At 51.6% G+C, this 21,054-nt stretch overlaps 1 protein-coding gene and 1 long non-coding RNA gene across 3 annotated transcripts in view; both read right to left on the minus strand.

The window, feature by feature from the left end:
• Positions 1-21,054, minus strand: part of CRIM1 (cysteine rich transmembrane BMP regulator 1) — a 159,607-nt gene that overhangs the window by 120,229 nt on the left and 18,324 nt on the right. The gene's annotated exons all lie outside the window — the stretch shown is intronic.
• Positions 6,213-9,563, minus strand: LOC311631094. The gene is made up of 3 exons (XR_014796516.1): positions 9,151-9,563; positions 8,184-8,907; positions 6,213-7,883 (listed from the first exon to the last, which is right to left on the minus strand). It is a non-coding gene; the product is annotated as an uncharacterized lncRNA (long non-coding RNA).

Genomic DNA, 21,054 nt, shown 5'->3' on the forward strand with positions numbered 1-21,054 from the left:
TCATGGGGCTAATTTTTACTTCTGGTGACATCGCTGATTTATTGTGTAAGTCAGGCCAGTGGTCGGCAAACTCATTAGGCAACAGAGCCAAATATCAACAGTATGACAGCTGAAATTTCTTTTAAGAGCCACGTCTTCAAAATAGACTCACCCAGGCCGTGTTACTTTGTGGAAGAGCCACACTCAAGGGGCCAAAGAGCTCCATGTGGCTCGGGAGCCGCAGTTTGCCGACGGCGGAGTTAGGCAAAAGACTTACTTTCCTACACTGAAATAAGTAACTTTCTGGTCAAGGGGTCTTTGGAAGAATATCACTTACAAAGTAAAGAGCTGCAGCGTGATTCTTTGAAGGGGGAGGAGAGAAAACCTCCTGTGTTTTAATTTCAGAAGCTGAAGCTCATAGATCAAAGGCTCAGCTCTTCATGAAATGATCTGAGAAGCTTAAACAAAGCCACACTTTATCTGTTTTAATGTTTGTTTTCCTAAGTACCTGGTCTTCAGAAATGACCCTGTATGTATACCATGCACACACAAAGGTACAGTCAGTCCTATCATCCAGACAACAGCGAAATTACCCAATTGCTCCGAAAAGGAAACCAGGAAAGAATATATTGGAACAGTTCAACATGGAAAAGGGGGTGATCATTTTCACCTTCAGTCCTAATAAATAACACAGCAGGATGGTAAATAATTCATCTCTATATTTAACTGTGGACATGCTATTCAGTGCCGCCAGCCTCAACAAGGTAAGTGACATTTGCCACGAAGGAATCTTTGAGACAGTATATTTAAATGTGTAACTCAAATAAAAGTTCAACACCAGGAACTTAAAAACTCGTAAGAAATTATAGTAATGTTTGAACCACTGAAAAACCATGCTTCTCTTCTTTCCCCTTGTCTGAGAAAAACTCTTCATTACTATTTTTATAAATATGTGCAATTAACATATCACCAAACTGAGTGGACTCTGATGCAGATTTCTCCCCAGAATAAATATCCCTCCCCTTCACTGGAACTGGAACTCCCTGAGGTCACCCCTTTCCTGAGCTACAGCACCCTCAGCCCAGACCCCGGGCCACCATCCTCCCGTCCCTCCGCCCCCCCACCATTCCCCACACTGTCTGTCCCCGCAAACATCTTTCTCAAAAAACCAAACCTGCTCAGTGGTCCAGACTTCCTACTGAATATAAGAAGAATAAAAATGTAAGGATCTTGCCGAAACCGGTTTGGCTCAGTGGACAGAGCGTTGACCTGAGGACTGAAGGGTCCCAGGTTCAATTCCGGTCAAGGGCATGTACCTTGGTTGCAGGCACATCCCCAGTGGGGGGGGGGGGGGGGGGGGGGGAGGGGGAGGGTTGCAGGAGACAACTGATTGATGTCTCTCTCTCACTGATGTTTCTAACTTTCTCTCTGTAAAAAAAAAAAAAAATCAATAAAAATATATTTTAAAAAAACACAAAAAAAGTAAGGTTCTTCATGGTATGTCTTATACCTCCTTCTGGACTCCTCTTCTGCCAATCATCCCATGTCCGCGTGCTCTGAGCCCACTGAGGTCCTCCCTGGGAACCATGACCAATGCTCTCATGCCTTTGCTCTTGGAGCATCATCCGCCTAGACGCCTCCTTCTCTTCGTCCTCTGACAGTTCCTATTTGTCCTTCAAGGCCCGGTTCAAATCACACCTCTCTGAGAGTCTTGTCCAGCATCGAGCTGCTCCATCCTCCGTGCTTCCCCAAACACCTGCGGAGACCTGTCCCCTGCGGTGATGGTTTTTTTTGTGAGGCCAAATCTCCCCTCTGGACAGAGTCCTGACCCACAGAGCCAGGTCTTAGCCAACTGTGAGCCCCCTTCGCCGCAGAATTTACTCTAGTGTTCAATATCGATCTGTCCAAACGTTCCCGTCACTGGCATGGTCAACGCTGTCATCTATGCTTCTTCTTTTAACAGAAAATGTTTTGTTTGAAAAGTATTATGTCTGTATATACATGTACACACATATGTGTAGAAGATCGCGAGGAGAACCATGTTTCCACGTAAAGAATATTGTCTGCACAACAAAGATCGCATTTAAGACGCGGATCGGAGAGGCATCCGCGAGGCGGGCGTTCTGAAGAGACGCTCGGGCCCGTCCTGGCACTTTCCTCACCAGAGATCATCTATCACCGGCCGCCGCCCGTGGCAGCTCCCCAACTCCAGCCTCTTATCGCCGGGCTGGCGTCGCCCGCCCTCCCACGGAGTCCACCTCCGAGCCAATTCGTTTCCCTGCCAGATGCCTCCCGGCCTCCCCAGCAAGGCCCTCTCCCCGCGGAGGCGGAGGGGGAGGCAGCGGCCGGTGCTCTCCCGGCCCCGCACCGCAGCCTCTTGGTGACCGGACAGCCGTCTGGGAAAAGCTCGGGAAGCCTGCGGTCCCCACAGGAAACCCCCTGGCCACCCCAGCCGCTCAGGAAGCACCGGACTCTGAAGCCAAGCATGTCTTCCATGCCTTTATCTTCTTTCTCAGAGAAACCCTCTCCATTCCAGGTCCCCATCCTAATCAATACTTGTGTTTTTCTTCTTGGAAAGACAGTTCCTTTGGCAACCACCGCCTTTTAGGATCCAACACAACATGCCTCTGAGACAAGTGCCATTATGTTTTCCTAGCACAGAGCATTATACTTTAAAACCACTAACGGCCACAACGCTGCCAAAGGTTTGATCCCAGAAATCAACCCTGAGCCCCGTGGAGCTGCTGATGGCACCTGGGAAATGGGAGGCTTTAAAATCTTTCTCCCCAAGTAAATCCTGTATGTACAGTGCCCGGATCCAGGTTCTGGTTCTCTGTCAGATTCCTGGTTTCTCCAGGGACCTGTGGGCGTGGGGAGGTGGAAGGAGTTCAAAAACAATGGTGTGTTCCTGGCACATCCATGTGACAAAAGTTCTCCAGCCTGAAGGCTCGAGGCAACTGAGATAACTCTGCAAATGTTTTTTTTAAATGTATTTTTCCCATTGATTTTGAGAGACAGACAGAAACATCCGTGTGAGAGAAACACATGGATTGGTGCCTCCTGCACCAGTCCTGACCAGGACCTGAGCTGCAAGTGCATTTTTAAGCGTGTGACTTCCGCAAGATGCCATATGAGGACGTTATTGTCTCTAAACAAAAATATGAGAGACACCTAATAATTTCAATATAAGGACGGAAAGCCGTGCATGTCCCAATAGGTCCCGATTTGTGGATATGTGGGTACGACAGTGAGGAGCCAGCGATATCGGGCTGCTAACCGAATGTCGACAGCCACCGGGCTCCGGAGGCCGCGGCCCAGTGATGCCGCCTGGCCGTGCCATCCTATCCCAGGGAACATCTGTAAGACGTGCCACCGAAGGCTGAGATGTAACGACTTGTGTAGCGTCAATCACGGCCATTCTTAAGAGAAACTGACTTTTTTAATGCTGTTTATTACCTTGTCAGTAGGATTTACTACAAGTGCATGGCAGGGACACGTGCAAGGACCGACCGGCAGAGGGTACACACGTGCACTCTTAAAACAAAAAGCATCTCAGCTTCTACGCGTGCCAGGATGCCAGCCGTCTTACCAGCCTCACTTCGGCATCGCCTGTGCACATGCTGAGACAGGACAGAAATAAGGAACACTGCACTGGACTACGGAGTGCCTTTGACTTCCTATGCCTGGGCTCCCCCAGGTCCCAGGGCCCACACTCTGAGAACCGCTGTCCAGAACAAGAGCACGTCTCACTGGTATGCCTGGGCCAAGGCACACAGCAAAGGACACTCTGGGCACCTCTCCCCCGGCGTTACCACTGAACCATAAAGACGCATGTGTGCTTCTTAATATGTGTTTTTATTGATGCCAGAGAGGAAGGGAGAGGGAGAGAGAGAAGCACCAATGCCGAGAGGGAACCACTGACCGGCTGATGGAGATGGAGCCCAGAATGCTGGGCATGTGCCCTGGGCGGGTATGGAACTGTAACCTCCTGGTTCATAGCTCAAAGCTCAACCACCGAGCCGTGCCGGCCGGGCAAAACACACGTTTCTTTCATGTGAAGTAGCTGCCACAGAACTGGTAAACAGGAAAAGGAAGGCAGGATGATGCAGAAGTTGGTGTGACCTTTTTTTGGCAAGTTTTCTCATGATTAAAGGAGAAGTCTCTTAGCAATAGTGGCCACCTTGAAGAAAAGCCTGATAAGCTTGTTTAAATTCCTTTAGAGCAGTGGTAGGCAAACTGCGGATCTCGAGCCACATGCGACTCCTTGGCCCCTTGCGTGTGGCTCTTCCACAGAATACCACACGCGGGTGCGCACATACAGTGCGATGGAAACCTCGTGGCCCGTGCGCGGAAGTCGGTTTCCGGCTCTCAAAAGAAATTTCAGTCGCTGTGCTGTTGATATTTGGCTTTGTTGACCAATGAGTTTGCCCACCACTGCTTTAGTGCAAGAAATGGCTGCTCTGGTGCCCGAACCTTCCGCTGCATTACACTGCCCAGGAGGTTACAGGTGAGGAAAAACACACACAACAGAGCCATTTTCTCCGTACTTAAAGGTCACGAGGAGAAACCCCCCTTGGATTTTACCTTCATTTCAGAGGAACCGGGTCTCCATTAAAAGTGAATGACTCTCAAAGCTTAGAGGGAAAGTAGGGAAGGGTGGGGGTAAGGGGGAGAGATCAACCAAAGGACTTATGTGCATGCATATGGGCCTAGCCAGTGGCCATGGACAACAGGGGGGTGGGGGTATATGTGGGGCGGGATTTGGGATGGGAATGGGGGATGAGGACAATTATGTGATATCATAATCAATAAAATTAAAAAATATATTTAAAAAATAAAAATAAAAAACAATAGTTTTTTAGGCTCCGGAGTGGCTAAGGCTGTGAAGGACGGGCTGCCCCGGCTCGGGGTGCGAGTGCCACCTGTGGCTTACCCCTGTGTCAGGTTTCTATGTGAGTTCTTCTTTGTGTTTATCCTCTCTGCACACAGTTCCATGGCTTCCCAGCGACCTGCCCAACCCCATTTTTCTCAGTAGCTCTCCCATCGTTAGCGGAGTGAGTGACTCTGCAGGACGTGCTTGTTGTTCTAGAACACATGTGTCAAACACAAGGCTCGCGGGCCAAATCCAGCCCGCCAGGCCTTGCAATGTGGCCCGCACCGCGCTGTCATCACTGCACTCCGCTGGCAGTTTATGACATTGTCAGTTTATGACTGTTCAGTAAACCATTCGGCCCGCGATTTAGGCTGGATTTTAGATTTTGGCCCCTTCTCTGATTGAGTTCGACACCCCTATTCTAGAAGCACACCTGTGGAGTCGGAGCAAAAACACCTGACCTTCCAATGGGCAGATTCTGTCCCAACCTGGGCTCGGTCTTCCTGCCCACAAAGTCCGTTCCTACACTTCTTCCCTCCATATGGGACACAGACGGTGTTAACGGTCTTAGTGGCAGTGGAGAGGAGCTCCAATCCTGAGGAGGAAAGGGGGTGTTGACGGAGAGGGCGAGAAGGAAGAGGCGTCGTGGAGCAGGTGCGGAAACACATCCGACCCCCGATCAGGGAAGCCGAGGTTCCCGGGGACACACCCCTCGGTACCCTGCCTGACTGCTACTCCTCGGTGCCACCTCTCTGCCCTTCAAAAGACCGTTCCGTCTGCTTGCTGGTGTCTGAGCTCCCCCTCACAGAGCAAAATGCACTGGTATGACTGCACTTGTGGGACCAAGTGCTGTGTGTTCGTCCTGAAGGCAGAAGGCCTTTGTCCACTCTGAGCCTTCCCTTTTCCTACTGGTGAACAGTAAATCCGCACGGGTGAATGGCATTTACTCCAAACAGGGGTACAGCTCCGCCCCAGTCTGTGGCAGTCCACTCACCACAAACACGGGACAGCAGATATGAAAAGGCAAGAAGCACTCCAAAGCACACACTCAGAAGCTCACAGTAATGGAATTCTGCTGGCCGGGGAAAGGCTTCTGGGAACATCTATCAAATTAATTCTCCAGCTGTGCACAGATCCCCGTGCCTAGAGTAAGATGCAAACAGCTAATGCTGGCATCTCTTTCCAGGCCAGCCTAGAGACTCCAGTGTGAGGTAAAGTTGTGGCTCCTGACTTGCCCAGCTCCTGGCGGGCTGTTAGCAGTAATTCGGCTCTGCTCGAGGAGGAATCCGAGGCAGAGTGCGTCCATTCTCTCTGCTCCAAGCTGAAGGCGGGTGTTCCATCAGCGGTGTTTCCCTCCCCCCTTGGCCTTCCTGTGCTGTAATCAGCGCAGCGCAGGAAGGCAGAATTACGGTTATCAAAAACGATGCCTGTTACAAGAATTTGTTCTACGGACATTTCCACAAAGCGAAACTATGCTGGGCATATGTAGTCATACCCCAGAATGGTCAAAGCCAGCATCTAGAACAACGGAAACACTGAACTATGCACACAAATACTGTTTGAAGATTAACTCTTTAACCTCTAAATGATAACAAACGTGATCCTTGATTCATTTTATACCCAAGTGGGGAACTCTTTTAAAAAACAGTACTGATCCAATGTACTACATCAGCTTACAGTAAAATATTAATGATAAGCAAATGCCCCACTGCAGCCAATTTTGCAGACACCTCAGCAATACGATTAACAGAGGAGGACCAGAGATGAACTATAGGCTGTAGACTCATTCATTCATCCTCCCTTTCCATCATTCATTCCTCAAGCAGATATCTGACTTTCGATTCTACATCCAGAACTGAGCACTGTGCTAAGGATTTAACCTCCCAAGTACAATTTTCCATCATTCTAACCAAAACCGTACCACGTATGTGAATACAATGTTTCTAGGAATCCCGGAACAGAGGAAATGGTTGAGTAAGGGATCGATAATTTTCTGTTTGGGAGCAGAAGCTAGTGGGGAACAGAGAGGAACTTAAGACAAGCAGTGTCTCCAAAAGCAAGGAATTCATGGCACGAGGTGAGGAGAGACTGGCACTATAGGACCCCTATTCCCTGGCCTCACAAGTCTACCTTCACCAGGAACTACCCACCAGCCTTAAGGAGAGAACCGGACAGAAGTGGGGCAGGCCATGGGAAGGGAGGGCCGGCCCAGGAGACCACAAGCTCAGCTCTGCCGTTAGTTCACAGAGCGACCTCGAACAAGGCATTTCGCTCTCTAGGCTCCAGTTTTTCCGTGACTGAGACAGAGGTGGAATGAATAATTCATGAGGTTCCTTTAGACTTTATCCTCGGGTTTCCTCGAGTCTTGCATCTTCGCTGAAACTGTACAATGCTAGCAATCTACTGGGAACGGTGGGATAGAATCACCTGCTTATGGCACTTGATTGGCAGGTATGTTAGATTGCTCATGTACATTTTTCCCACACTACAATTATTTTGACTGTACCCTATGATTCCATTTCCTCTGCTCTGAGAATAGACCCCAAAAATTTTTAAAGGAAAAACTCAGGCCTCTTCCCCTGCCCAGTGTTTACATAGTGCTGTACTGGCTCTGCCTACCCAGGCACACGCCATTATTGAGCAACACAGTCCTCTCAGAGCCTGAATATCCCTTAAGACTTGTAAACTCCTTGTCTAATCAGCTTGTTAGAATACTGGTTTTCAGTTATCAAATGTACTGCTGATTAAAAATTAATACATCATGCCCTGGCTAGTGCGGCTCAGTTGGTTGAGTGTCGTCCCATGCACCCAAAAGGTTGCAGGTTCAATTCCTGGTCACGGCACGTGCCCAGGTTGTGAGCTCGATCCCCAGAAGGGGGCGTGCAGGAGGCAGCTGATTGATGTTTGTTTCTCTCCCTCTCCCTTCCTCTCTCTAAAATCAATAGAAACATAATTTAAAAAATTTTTAATATATCTTAATTGAGGGGGAAATTATCGTGGAGATTGTTTCATTCATATTTCCTCTCTTCACCTAGATCAGCGTTTTTCAACCGCTGTTCCGCGGCACACTTGTTGCCTGGTGTGCCATAGGTGCAGACAAGACAAGAATTTTATAATTTTTCACTATTTTGTTTACTTAATATTTCATAATAAAGTAATTATAAAATACTTTCTTTGTGTTTATTTGATTCCTATTCAAGAGAATTACTTTATATATAGTCAATATAGGCACAGAGTTAAATTTTTTAACATTTTCTAATGGTGGTGTGCCTCGTGATTTTTTTCATGAAACAAGTGTGCCTTTGCCCAAAAAAGGTTGAAAAACACTGACCTAGATATTCTAAAGCCATCCCTGAATAAAGCTAGGTGATTAGTCATCCCCCATGTGCCTTGATCATAGTGTTTTATTCTTCTCCCGCGGTGTGCTAGTGTCAATAAAACTCAGGGACAGGTGTTATGAAGACCAGCCCTACCAAACTTCTCAAGGGTAGGAAGTTGGGAAGCAACAGTTTACAAAATAAAATCCAACAGCTGGCCATCCAGTCTGTGGCGTGGAATACAAAACCTGTTTACTTCTGATCCCAACCCACTTGGTCAACCTTATCTCGTCCACTCCTCCCCCGCTCACTCCTGCAACACTTAATGACCTTGTGCTCCGGAACTGCCGGGACTCCAAGGCGGCGCTGCACCACCTGTCCTCCTCCTTCTAGAAAGCTCCTTCTCTTGCCCCGCTTTGAAAAGCCCTCCTCCGTCTTTAATCCTTTCCCCAGTTCCATTCACCTCTAGGGACTAAATTATATTCTATCTCCTCTGGAGGGCTTCTGCTGTCTATTAAAATTAGCTCACTCGTGGCAGCATAATGAGATGGCTCCTCTAATCTCCGCCACCAGAGAGTGGCTTCATTGACGCTGAAGGTCGAGTTTGACTCTTCTGTGTGTCATTGTGCTGGTATGGGGGCTTAGCAAACAGTAGCTTGGCAAAATAAATGCCTGCAGAAGGACTGAACAGGAATGGTGGGGGGAGGGGGAGGGAAGGAGAGAAGAGGACAAGGGGACCTGACTTTCTTTTTTCTTTTCTTTTTTTTAATATATTTTATTGATTTTACACAGAGAGAAATTGAGAGGGATAGAGAGTTAGAAACGTCGATGAGAGAGAAACATCGACCAGCTGCCTCCTGCACACCCCCACTGGGGATGTGCCTGCAACCAAGGTACGTGCCCTTGACCGGAATCGAACCCGGGACCTTTCAGTCCCCGGGCCAACACTCTATCCACTGAGCTAAACCAGTTTCGGCTGACCTGACTTTCTTCAAGGCAATCGGAATCCTTAAGCGCCAACCTTTTTCTGGAGAGCGAGCTGGGTGGTAAGGAAAAACACGCCCGCTATTCAGAAATAACAGAAGCATCTTTGGCTCTCGGTCTTCCTGCCTGCGGAATATTAATACTAACTCACGTTTTCTTTCTACCTCAACACTGTATGAACCAAACTTCCACATGTCAGTAAGTATGTATGACATGTCCAATAAGCAAATAAATCTAATATTCCTCAACCATGTCAGATAAGTAACAAGTAGTAACCTGTATTGTCTGTCTTTCTACACTTCCGTCTATCGTGACCATCATTAATGTGACACCCGTTGATGCCTCTTGCCAGAAAGGGGCTGTGGGTATAGATAACGCACAGTACCATTGTATAAATAAGAATGTGTGCTCTCACCTAAAATCAGCTAGCCAAACGGCCAGGAGCAAAACAGAAGACTAGATAGAAGAGCGCCATTTTTTTCCCCCCTAGATTGCACTCATCCCAAAGTGTGAACCACTACCGAGAAAAGCATAAACGTGACCAGAATGTCAAACAAGAACAACAAAAAGGAACATGGTCCTCTGAAAAGAGGCCCCTGGAAGGGTGCACGTTTCTCATTCTGCTAGCTGAACAGTTAGCAGACAATGAAGCACAGTCCGCCCCCCACGGCGCATCTCCTGATCACGGTTCACGTTCAGCGAGCCACAGTGTACGCGCCAGAAATCACCCTGGGTGCTCTCCACAGACTCACGTGTTTGGCTGAGGAGAGAAGCTAAGCAATGTAGGGGTCTGAATCCCATAGGGGTTACCATCAAGCATAGGATGGGGAACCGAACCGAGAGGAAAGTGGGGTCGTCAAAGGCTTGGGTAAAATTCCGGGTTCATGTGAGTCCAGAGGACATGAGCATCAGGGGGAGGAGAAGGGAACACTGCAATTCTCCCATCTCAATGTGGGAAGCCCATGGCATCGCAAGTGGATATGGTTTGGACACCCCACTGCCGACGGTCATTGCCACCGGGGCAGGAGGAGGCCTCTCTCTGACACCTTCTGAGCCAAGAACAATGGAGTTGCAAGAGCACCTTTGGAAGCATCCGAAGAACAGAAAACCCAACAACGTCAATGTCATCGCCGCTGTCCTAGCCTTCAGGAAACAAGGGTTTTCTTGTTAAGATGACAATGTCTTCATCTACAGTGCGGCAATATTCCTGAGGCCCACATCGTGATTTTTAAAACGGACACTCCTCTGTAAGCAGCATTAATGAACCTTCTCAGGACGATAACTTTGGGAAACTGGGTGGCAGTTGTTTTGTGAGGAATGTTTTTACAAATCAGCTTGACACGGCTGTGAACTTTGCCTTCATGATTTATCTGAACTCTTTGAAGTGCACCAAGCGGAAGATAAGAAGCAAAAGAAGTGATCAAGTTTAAATGGCAACAATTATATTCCTAGCTGATCCTGACCTCTAACTCCAGGACTGCTCTACAAAGAAGTATCACCCATGACTATGATCATGCCGAAAAACCCGAACCTCCAAATTCTCCCATAAAGTGTGCGTCTCTCTGTTTGATCTTATTTATGCTTACACATTCCCTGAATGTTCTGCTCTCTGCTCCCAGCAACAAAGCACAATTTGCCAGCAAGTCAATGAACACGTGTGTGTGTGTGCACGCGCACGCACACACAATTCACAATTTCCTACTGTTTCTCAGCCTCATAAGTGAAAGTTTGATGTGTATGTTGTATGTTGTACTTTTTTCCTAAAACGCCATTAAAACCCACATTGCTCCTGCATGTTTATGCATGAAGCACTGTTATAAATTAGAAATGGAAATCAGAGAGACAACTGTGGCCTAGTAAGGGCCTGATACATTCATTCACAGGCATCCAGCCCTGGACATTCATCCTAGAACCCTCCACGCAGACACAAATGTACAACTGGGCACTCTTGCCTCAAGGGTAGGTCCAGAAGGAATGCTAACATCCTGGGAGGACTTGATTTACACAGCAAGGATGTGCTCCGTAAGGTTCATGTGAAACAGACTGTGTAAAGTGAATACAGTAAGACCACAGGAAGACTGTATGAAGTCCTGAGAACATGTCTGAAAAATACATATGCACTTTTCTCGTACACATGGCGCTTCCTCTGTGTAGCAATAGAACCTCTACACCTAAGACACTCAGCTCGCAGTCACTGAGCAGTCGGTGGAGTGTGGGAGGAGGGGGGGGGGGGCGGTAGGGGATCTCAGGGATGTCCATGCTCGGGCCTGCCTGGAGGGCCAAGTCCGACCCCTCCACTGATCAACGAGGTGATGTTCCCGCCAGCTCACCTTCCAGTGACCACCCCCTGCACAGCCAGCAGCTCCGTCCTCCCGGGCCAGGAAGCCTCAGGGCCTTGGCACAGCGTCGCCTCCCCCTGGAACGTTCTCCCCCAGAGAGAACATTCTCTCCCTCCCTCCCTCCCTCCTCAACTTCTCCGAGAGCCTGTGCGTGACCCCTCCACGGGTCTAAAACTGCAAGCCCAACACCAGTATCCCCTCCAGGCCGGTGGGGACTTCCGTCTCTGCTGTTCACCGCTACACCCTCCATGCCTGGGGCAGGGCGGACCTCCAGGGAAACACCCTGAGGGGTGAGACAGCGGCCTCTCCCCCTGCGGCACTGCCCGCCCGTGCCCCGGGGCCTCCCTGCTGGCTTTGGGCTCAGTGAAGCGGAGGGAGGGGAGCCACACGCCCGGGTTTGCAGGCCCAAGGACTGAGTGTAGTGCCAAGACGTTTCTGCTTGGTTCCGGGTCCACGTTTCTTCTGTGAAACTCATATAAGAGAGGAGGAAGGCGGATTAGCACCCTCCCTCCGGAGAGGATGTGGCTGGGCACAGGAAGAGCCAGCTGGCTCCGCGGAGGGCCCCGGTGCACGGGAAACCCAGCCCCCAGGTACGGCGGCCGAGGGACCGCTCTCGGCGACAGGTGTCTCCCTTCCTGTCCCGGGAGCACGGAAGCTAATTTTAAGCCCCCCCCCCCCCCCCATGAAAAAGCCGGCCTGCCTGCACCCTGGCAAACCCCATGTGCAGTTTGGCAACGACACGGCCCGATGGCGGCTTCTGGAGGGCTTGTGGAGCGGGCTCGGCCAGCTCTGCAGCCTCGGGCTGGAACCGGGGGGAAGGGAAGCTGAGGACCCCGGGGTCCCGGTTCCGGCGGAGGGGCGAGGAGCCGGTGGGGGACATCACCCCCGGAGGCTCGGCCTCGCAGTTCTGGAAAAGCTGAGGGAGGGCACTGACCTGCCGGAGTCAATCCCGTGGTCCAGGGACCCGCCACGGACACAGAGAGAAAGGGACAGGCGAGTGTCAGCTGGCCTCTCCGCTGAGCGGGCAGCCACCCCCTTCAACGTCCTCGTCCCGGCACGACTCTGTCTCACCAAGGGCTACTGTTTAAAAGCACCGGGGTCGTGCCTGGCTGGTGTGGCTCCGTGGCTCCGAGTGTCAGCCTAGGAATCAAGAGCTCACCGGTTCGATTCCCAATCAGGGCCCGGGCCCAGGGGGTGGGCTCCATCCCCAATAGGGCACGTGCAGCAAGCAGCCAATCAATGATTCTCTCCTCAATCTTTCAATCTCTCTATCCCTCTCTCTCTCTCTCTCTCTCTCTCTCTCAAATCAATAAAAACATGTTTGTTTTTTTAAAGTAAAAGCACCGGAATCTCAAATGGGGGTGCACGCTTCTCTAGGAGGGTCTGTCCCACCTTTTAAAACATGTGGCTTCCAACGTGGCCAATGTGCCCTCTGCACAGGGGCTGGGCACGCCCCACTCCACCGTCACTCCGCCCAGCCTCCCTCTGCAACAGGTCCCCGGGCCTCCGCTCCGCTCCTCCCGTCCTCTGAGATCCTTCCCTCCTGACCCCCCGCCCTGGCAGCTCACCCCCCCAGCACGGCTCTGCGGGAGGCTCCGCCCACGAAACCGCCTGTCCAGGCCGCCAGCCCCGCGCCCACCCCCTGCCCACCTGGCGGCCCTGGTGGTGGCCCTCCGCCAGGCCTGCACTTCCTTTCCCGCCGCCCCACCCCGAGGCCAGGGGGCAGCACTCCTCCCCCTCCCCGGAGTCCTTCCTGTTTCCCAGGCAGGTCCATCCAGGACAGCCCCGGCCAGGGGTCAGAGGGCCGCATTCCAGCGGCTTCACACCCCCACGGAGGCCGGATGCCTGCGTGGGGGGTGAGGTGGGGCAAGGAGGCGGGGAGGGAGGGAGGGAGGGAGGGAGGGAGGGAGGGAGGGGAAGTTCAGCGGAGGTCTATGGGACCCCCCGCTGTGCCCACGGCTCTGGGACCAAGGTCACGGGGCAGGGAGGACACGGCAGGGGCAGGAGAGAGCCCCTCGGCCTCTCTGGGGTTGGAAGGAAGACGAGGCCACCCTGCAGGCACAGCAGGAACTGTAAAAGGCCCCCGGGAACATGACCTCCAGCTTCGGGCCTTGGTTCCCTGTCTGTGCAATGCCGGGCTGGCCCGGAGACTCCTTTCTGGGGGCCCTTTCAGTCCGCAATACGCCTCCTGCACGGCCACCGTTCTCTGCCCTCAGGCACCGGTGTATTCCTGGCTGAAACAGAATGCCACTTTCCCTCAGAACACAGCCCGGTGTCCGTCCATCCCCTCGGAGAGCCAAACCCTTCCCTTCCGCACCGGCTTCCTGGGCCCGGACGCACTTTCTCCCGTGACCTCTGTCCTCGGCCCTGGCCCGTGGCCTCCCGCCAGGCCCTGCCTGTAGGCCCGCCGCGGGCTCCCACCGTCAGGCTCCCACCGTCAGGCTCCGGGAAGCACATTCCTGCCAGGCCGCCCCGGGGACCCAGGGCCGCAGCACGCTGGGACCTGACCACTCGGGCCCCACCTGGGCCCGGGGGGGGGGGGGGGGGGGGGGCCGGGAGGATCATGACCCGGTGCCGCACCCTCGAACCCAGGCCTGGGGAGGAAGGCAGAGCGGGAGCCCACACTGGCCATGTGAGAGCAGGTGACTAAGCTGACCACTCTGGTTGTGACCCCTCCTGTCCCCCGCTCCCCCCCCCCCACCCCAGGACAGTCAAAGTGACCATCCTCTCCGTAGGACGGGGGAGTGGGAGAACCCGGCTGGACTGGCATTCGGGACAGGGTCAGCCGCTCACCGGCTATCTGATTGACGGGAAGGAACATGGGAGGGCAGGAAGAGACACACGGCGCTGGGGCGACGGGGAGAGGGAATAAAGGGACTGACGGGAACGGAGCCACTTGGCGGTGCCACTAGTGTGTCGGACAAAGTCCCCAAAGGCCCGTTAGCCGGGTCTGCCTCTGCGGGACACGGTGGAGACAACATTCCGAGCGGCCAGAGCCCGCCAACTGGGCTGTGCAGTACATGCCCATCTTCTCCTTTTTGATAGGCGCCCATTGCTTCTAACAAAGTACAGCCTGTGGATAAGATGGTAACAATGACTCCACAGAAAGGCATCCTGATGTAGAGTCCACCTCATGTGAAACAACTGCTTTTACTGAACACACACACACCCCGGACTGATTTTCACCACCTTCTTGCCAAGCCGGGACAGACAGAGCACGGCCTTTACTTGCTGAGCCCCAGACACCAGTGAGAGAACTTGCCTTCCACGTGGGGAGTCATCTGGAACTAACCGGGAAGTGGACTTTCCCCCTCCCCGTGCCCAGGCTGCCTTTCCTTTAAAAAAAAAAAAAAAAAAAATATATATATATATATATATATATATATATATATATATATATATATATACTTTCTTTTAATTGATTTTTTTACAGAGGGAGAGGGCGAGAGAGTTAGAAACATCGATGAAAGAGAAACATCAATCAGCTGCCTCTTGCACACCCCCTACCGGGGATGTGCCCACAACCAAAGTACATGCCCTTGACCGGAATCGAACCCGGGACCTTTCAGTCCGCAGGCCGACGCTTTACCACTGAGCCGCACCAGTTTCGGCCATGCCGCCTTTCTTAAGGAAGCGGACCGGTGTCCTGAGGAGCGGGAGTACCTGCACATCAGCCCCTGCCCTCCAGGACTGCCAGAGACGGCCGGCCGCGCTGATGCTGGCACGGGAGCCGGGGGGCGCTCCAGCGGAAGGAAGCGGTCAGGTGCCCACGACACCGCAGCTCTTCCTCTGCCTGAGATCAGATCAGGTTCTCCACGGGCCGCGTCCATCTGGGAGAGCGAGACGCGAGAAGGACAGGTGGCCAACCGCCTTCTCTGCTCTTTTTATAAACGAGGAATCCTTCAAACCGTCTCTGACATAATCTTGCTACACGGGAACCCTCCTGCACCCCTTTGCATGGAAATCCATTTATTTTTGTTTTAAAAAGCCAGGGTAAGTTGTGTTTGAAGGAGTGCACATGCGTGTCTGTTTTAAGCTCTTGCAATGTCTCTGTGGAAAAGGGGTTGCTACCATTGTTGTGATACTGCTGCATAAACCATTTTCTGAATCGGTGAATATGTTTTTTAGAATGAAAAGCAGCACTCACAGAGGACTTCAGGTTCATACTTTTGTAAAACCCTAATTTTTCCAACTGGAATCTCCAGGAACGGGGTCAAAACTCCTTCCCAAGGATCACAGTTCCTATCAAGAGTGCAAAAGGATATATATGTATATTCTTCAGTTCTTGCTACAATTTGAAATAATTTTAACTTTAAAAAAAATCACTAGTTTACCTCCTTTGACCACAGTTAGAGCTGTGATCTTCATCCAGAGTATGGTCTAGACCAGTGGTCGGCAAACTCATTAGTCCACAGAGCCAAATATCAACAGTACAACTAGATTGACATTTCTTTTGAGAGCCAAATTTTTTAAACTTAAACTTCTTCTGATGCCACTTCTTCAAAATACCCTGGGCCGTGGTATTTTTTGGAAGAGCCACACTCAAGGGGCCAAAGAGCCACATGTGGCTCGAGAGATGACTCAACAAAGATGACTGCCAGCACCCTCTCCCCACCATCTCCTCTAGGCAATTGGGGGACCATCTGTTCCTTTCATGGCAGGTGAGCAGTAACTCTCAGTTCAATGCCCCACAGAAAGAGAGAAACAGTCCTATTAGGTAGCACCTGCCTGGGGGTAAGTAAACTCGGGAACCAAACTTCCTTATTAAGCCCAGCCATCCTGGCTCCATGGTTGAGCACTGACCTATGAACCAGGAGGTCACAGTTCGATTCCTGGTCAGGGCACATGTCCAGGTTATGGGCTTGGTTCCCCGTGTAGGGCGTGCAGGAGGCAGCCGATCAATGATTACCGCTCCTCACTGATGTTTCCATCTCTCTTTCCCTCTCCTTTTCTCTCTGAAATCAATACATAACATTTTTTTTTAAACTTCCTTAGAAGCACCTTCGAGCCATCAGTGTGTGTAAGTGAACAAAAAGAAAAAAGTCCCACGATGTACTCATTAACGGAAAGCATTATTTACCCAACAACTGCTCCTTGCAAGGCCCCATGCTAGGCACTGAGTGGGCTCCAAAGCAGCAAGAATATGCTCAATTCAAGAGCATCTTTCTACCCATTGCCCACCTTAAAAGCAAACGTGAGTTAGAAAGTAGAGTGGACCCAAGAGGACAGGGCAGAGCCTACTCAACATCGCCGTCAAACAGGCTGGGGCTGGGGAGGTTCCCACAACGATGCTTCCTGGAAATGAAGCTGCCTCTGCCCTTTTCAAAATCGCCTCGGGAGCCAGTCAACATCAGTCAGACTTTGGCACAGGCACACGTTAGGGCTGAGGAACAAACCTTGGGCACACGGCGACCGACACCGACCATGGACCGTCCCAAGCAAGGGGCAAATGTCCTCCTGCCCACAAGGCTTTCCCGCCGCCGAACAGGACTTCTGTTTTCCGTTAAGAGATGAGGAATCGTTTCCCCCACCTTCTGAATATCATTCTCATTCCACGAAACATTTAATGAGGACCTACTGCCTACAAACCACGGTGTCCAATGCTGCGGCCACAGATACCGTCACTAACACGGATCCTGTGCTTACTATGCACCCACTCGCCGTTCAAGGGCTTCACGCTCACTCAGTTCTTTCTTACAACCGCCCTGGCGTGGAAGATACTGCTGTTATCTTCCCACGTGACAGACGGAAGCTGCACACCGAGGTCCAGTGGCCTGGCCAGGAGAACAGGCCAGGCAGGACCAGGAACTGACTTCGGAGCCAGAACTGTGGCTCAGTGCACAATCTCGCCTTCCGAAAATAAAACGTCGTTTCTCCTGAAGGAACTCAGCTGCATGCCTCCTGAGGAAGTCATGTCCTCTGGGAAGTCCTTCTTGAGATGCTCCCTGACAAACGGGAGCAACAGGTGCCAGCCATACGGGGGAAGGGAGGGGAGGTAAAGGGGGGGAGGGTGGAGCCCAGTGTGCCAGCCATACGGGTGCGGGAGAGTGATTGAGGGCTGGGGAGCAGGGCCGGTGCCACAGTGAAGGCAGCAGAGGAGCAGAGCTGTGGCAGAGCTGTGGCGGGTTATCTGGGCACTGCTGGCACCGTCCCCAGGCTGCTACCAGCAGGCAGCACCTGCATGTAGGGTTGGGGCTGACCAGGGCAGCGGCTGGAGGAGGGCCCTCCTGAACCCACATGGGGGGGACACAGGGGAAGGGGTTCAGACCGTCAGGGGGAATCAGTGACCAACCCACAGACAGACAGACGAGAGACGGGATTGCACAGACAGGGCCGCACACCCCACACCCACACCTCCAGCCCTAAATGCTACCCGGGTCTGGTATTTACATACTGCCTTTCCCAAGATGCTTGCTGTTCTTTCTTTCTTTCTTTTTTTTAAATCAACTCTCCCGGCAGGCCAGTAAGCTGTTTGTCTACAAATTCAGAAAGAAAGGAGCAGAAGTGGCTGTGGCCGGTACACTGGGGGAGACCGAGGCGACACCCACCAAATGGGATCCAGACACTGAGCGGCGCCCCTTGGAAGCACCGGCGCCCAGAGGCTCCGAGGTAAACGCCTAAAGCCGCTGTAAACAAACATCCTAAACAAACCCAGGCAGCGCGGACCCCTGGCGGGACCCTCGGAGTCTGCGACCTCCCTCACACTGTATTTAGGCCTTCTCCCCCTTCTCCCGGCTCCACAGCCAGAAATACACCCAGGGCTCTCAGACCTCACCTCCCTTCCTCCCCCCCCCCCCCCCCAGTCTCCCCCCTCCCCCCCTCCCCTCCTCCTCTCCTCCCCTCTTCCCCTCCGAGCTGGCCCAGCTCCAGGGCTCCGTGGGGAGGAGACGCAGCTCTCTCTCCTGCGGGAACCTTCTCCCCCACCCAGGGCCTTCCCTCTCCACCCGGGACAAGGACCAAGCCGGCCAACGGCAGGATCCATGGACGACAACTTCAGAATCGCAGTGCTAAGACGCTGCTGGCGAGAAAACACAAGCCCTTTTGACTGGTAATAAAGAGCAACTGGTTAATGGTTAACTGGGTAGTACTGGAGATGACGTCTTGATCCCCACCTTGAAATAAAAGCATATGGACGGTTACCACAAACCAGAGGGGCGCCCCAGGCCCCCTCCCTCCCCATAAGCCTTTCTCCCAAGAGCAGTCAGCTCTCCCACACCTTCCCATTCATCCCAGAGACACCGTTTCAGCATCCATGTCCTGGTGGTGCTGGTGGTGGTGGTGGTGCTGGTGGTGGTGGTGGTGGGTGTCAAAGATTGGCTGGGTATTGTTGAATATAAATACCTACCAAACTGTGCTTTCTATTTTAAAAAAATGGTTACACACTTGTTGACTTCAGTTAATGTTACCGTCCCATGATCTAACTGGGATTAATTCCACAAACACCCATGGTTAAGCTATGAGATGTGTGATTCTGCCTTCAAATTGTTCAATGCAAAGTATGCTTGCTTGTGCTGAATCAATGCGCTGGCCCAGAGAGGACCTGCTATATTCCAGCTGTGCACACACATCGGCTTTGCTACGTGACGTGGCTTACAGGGGTCTGCGCAGGCACGGTCTCCAGCAGACAGACAGTCAGGCAAAGGGCCAATGTCTCCTGGATTGGAAGTTTTTAGAGGGTTTATAAATCCTCAAAGATTTATAACTTAGGAACAGTTACTTCTTATTCAAGAAGTAACCAAACGTTTCGTCCTTCTTTTGATAAATCAAAAAGCACTTAGGATGTCGATAAAGTATATCTGAAGCCTGGCAATTTCATGTTGCATACATACTGTTGGCACAACTGGTTTTGGGTGAGAATTTGTATTTTTAAATGAAGATCACAGAAGTGAATCTGAACCAGCACAGCAGATGCTATATAAACCTTTGGAATATGAAACCAGTATCTTGAGTTGTAAAAGTTACTTATCAGTGCATCAGCCAATAATAATAAAGGGGAAAAAAGACATTTTTCCCCCTCATAGAATTTCAACAAACTTAACCCCGAAAAATGATCCAAGTTTTTCCAAGTTTTTTGTCTGTGCCGCTGGTTTTCATTTGTAAAATGGTGGAAGTGGGAACCTATTTTACATCCTCAGAATAAGTCCTTGGTAATCACAGCATATGTCACCTGGATGCAAAGCACAAAGGCTGCTAATTAATCTCGACATTAATAGCTCAGTCCCTATTTAGGACGCAGTTAATGATGCCCATTTTTCATACCAAATAAACATCTGCAATCCAATAAGGCACTACAAAAAAAGTAACAAATTAAAACATGCCTACCCAGTGGGCTGGCTATTTGCACAAAGCCTACAAATGGCTACTTAACAGAGGAAACAGTTTTTTAAAAAAAAACCTCTTCGATGTCCTTGGAATCAGAACAGTCCTGGTGGCAGCAAAGATGTAAGACAGATAATGAAGGGCCACAGCCCCCAGGCCACAGCCCCGTCCACGCAGGAGCGGACGCTCAGGTGCAGGGGGCGGGTCCTCAGAAAGGGGCAAGGAGACAGCGGTGTCTGTCTGCTTGGAGAGCCTGGGCACTCAGGAATACAAGCTAAGCGGCACAGCATTTTCTCTTAAATTCACCCGGAATGCCCTCCTGCCCCTCCCTAGCCTCCCCGCCCCTTGCCTCTCCCCCTTCCTCCCCCTTTTCCAGAGCCCTGAAAGCTTTGAAAGGTGGAGAGCAAACAGAGCTGAAATATGCAATCAGTACGCCTTCATTAATCAGCTTGAGTCATAATAATGAAGACTATATAGCAACATAGGAAAATGCATTCGATGTCATTTTAAGTGCCAAAGGGCAGTGTGTGTGTGTGTGTGTGTGTGTGTGTGTGTCTATAAAAAACAAACACAAAAAACTAGTTCTTGTGTTTAGAACAAGAACATTTTGGATCAGTTTTCTGTTTCCCAAACTGTCTAGTAAAGTTATGTTGCCTTGATAACAATTTTCTAAAAAGAAGCTAGAGGGCCTAAGACTTCCCCAGAGCACACACAGCGAGTCGTGGAAATAAGATGTGCAAGAAACAGAACTGCCGAGAGGGACCTTCAGTAACCCCTGTCGGGGCGACCCCGGAAGGGACCTGGGTGGGCCTCTTTGCAAGGCGGGGCCCTCTCCCACACACACCCAGGCGCCAAACACCTCCTGGTATGGAAGCCCCCGGCACCTCCGAGCCGTCAGTCCTCCGGGCCGGCCGCCTTTCCCAGCGCCAGGCCCGGGCAGGGCGCAGTGCCTTCCTGACTGCAGAGAAGACACAGGGGCGGGATGCCCACGCTCCATGCAAGCCGCTCAGGAGACCACCTACGTGTACTTATCGACACACATGAATGACGGCGGCCAGAGACAGACAAGTGGTTTCTGCTGGCATTCCCCACAGCTCCTCACTGGAACCTACCAGCCCCAATGAGCTGGAAGAAGGGGCTTGACAGAGAGACTGTCAGAACAAGAGCATGGGCCCTGGGAGGCTTCTCTGGGGCATGTGTCTACGGTGCATGTATGGATGTGTGCGTGTGCGCACACCACATG

Source organism: Pipistrellus hanaki, assembly GCF_964339955.1.
Source record: "Pipistrellus hanaki genome assembly, chromosome: 12".
Classification (NCBI taxonomy): Eukaryota; Metazoa; Chordata; class Mammalia; order Chiroptera; family Vespertilionidae; genus Pipistrellus; species Pipistrellus hanaki.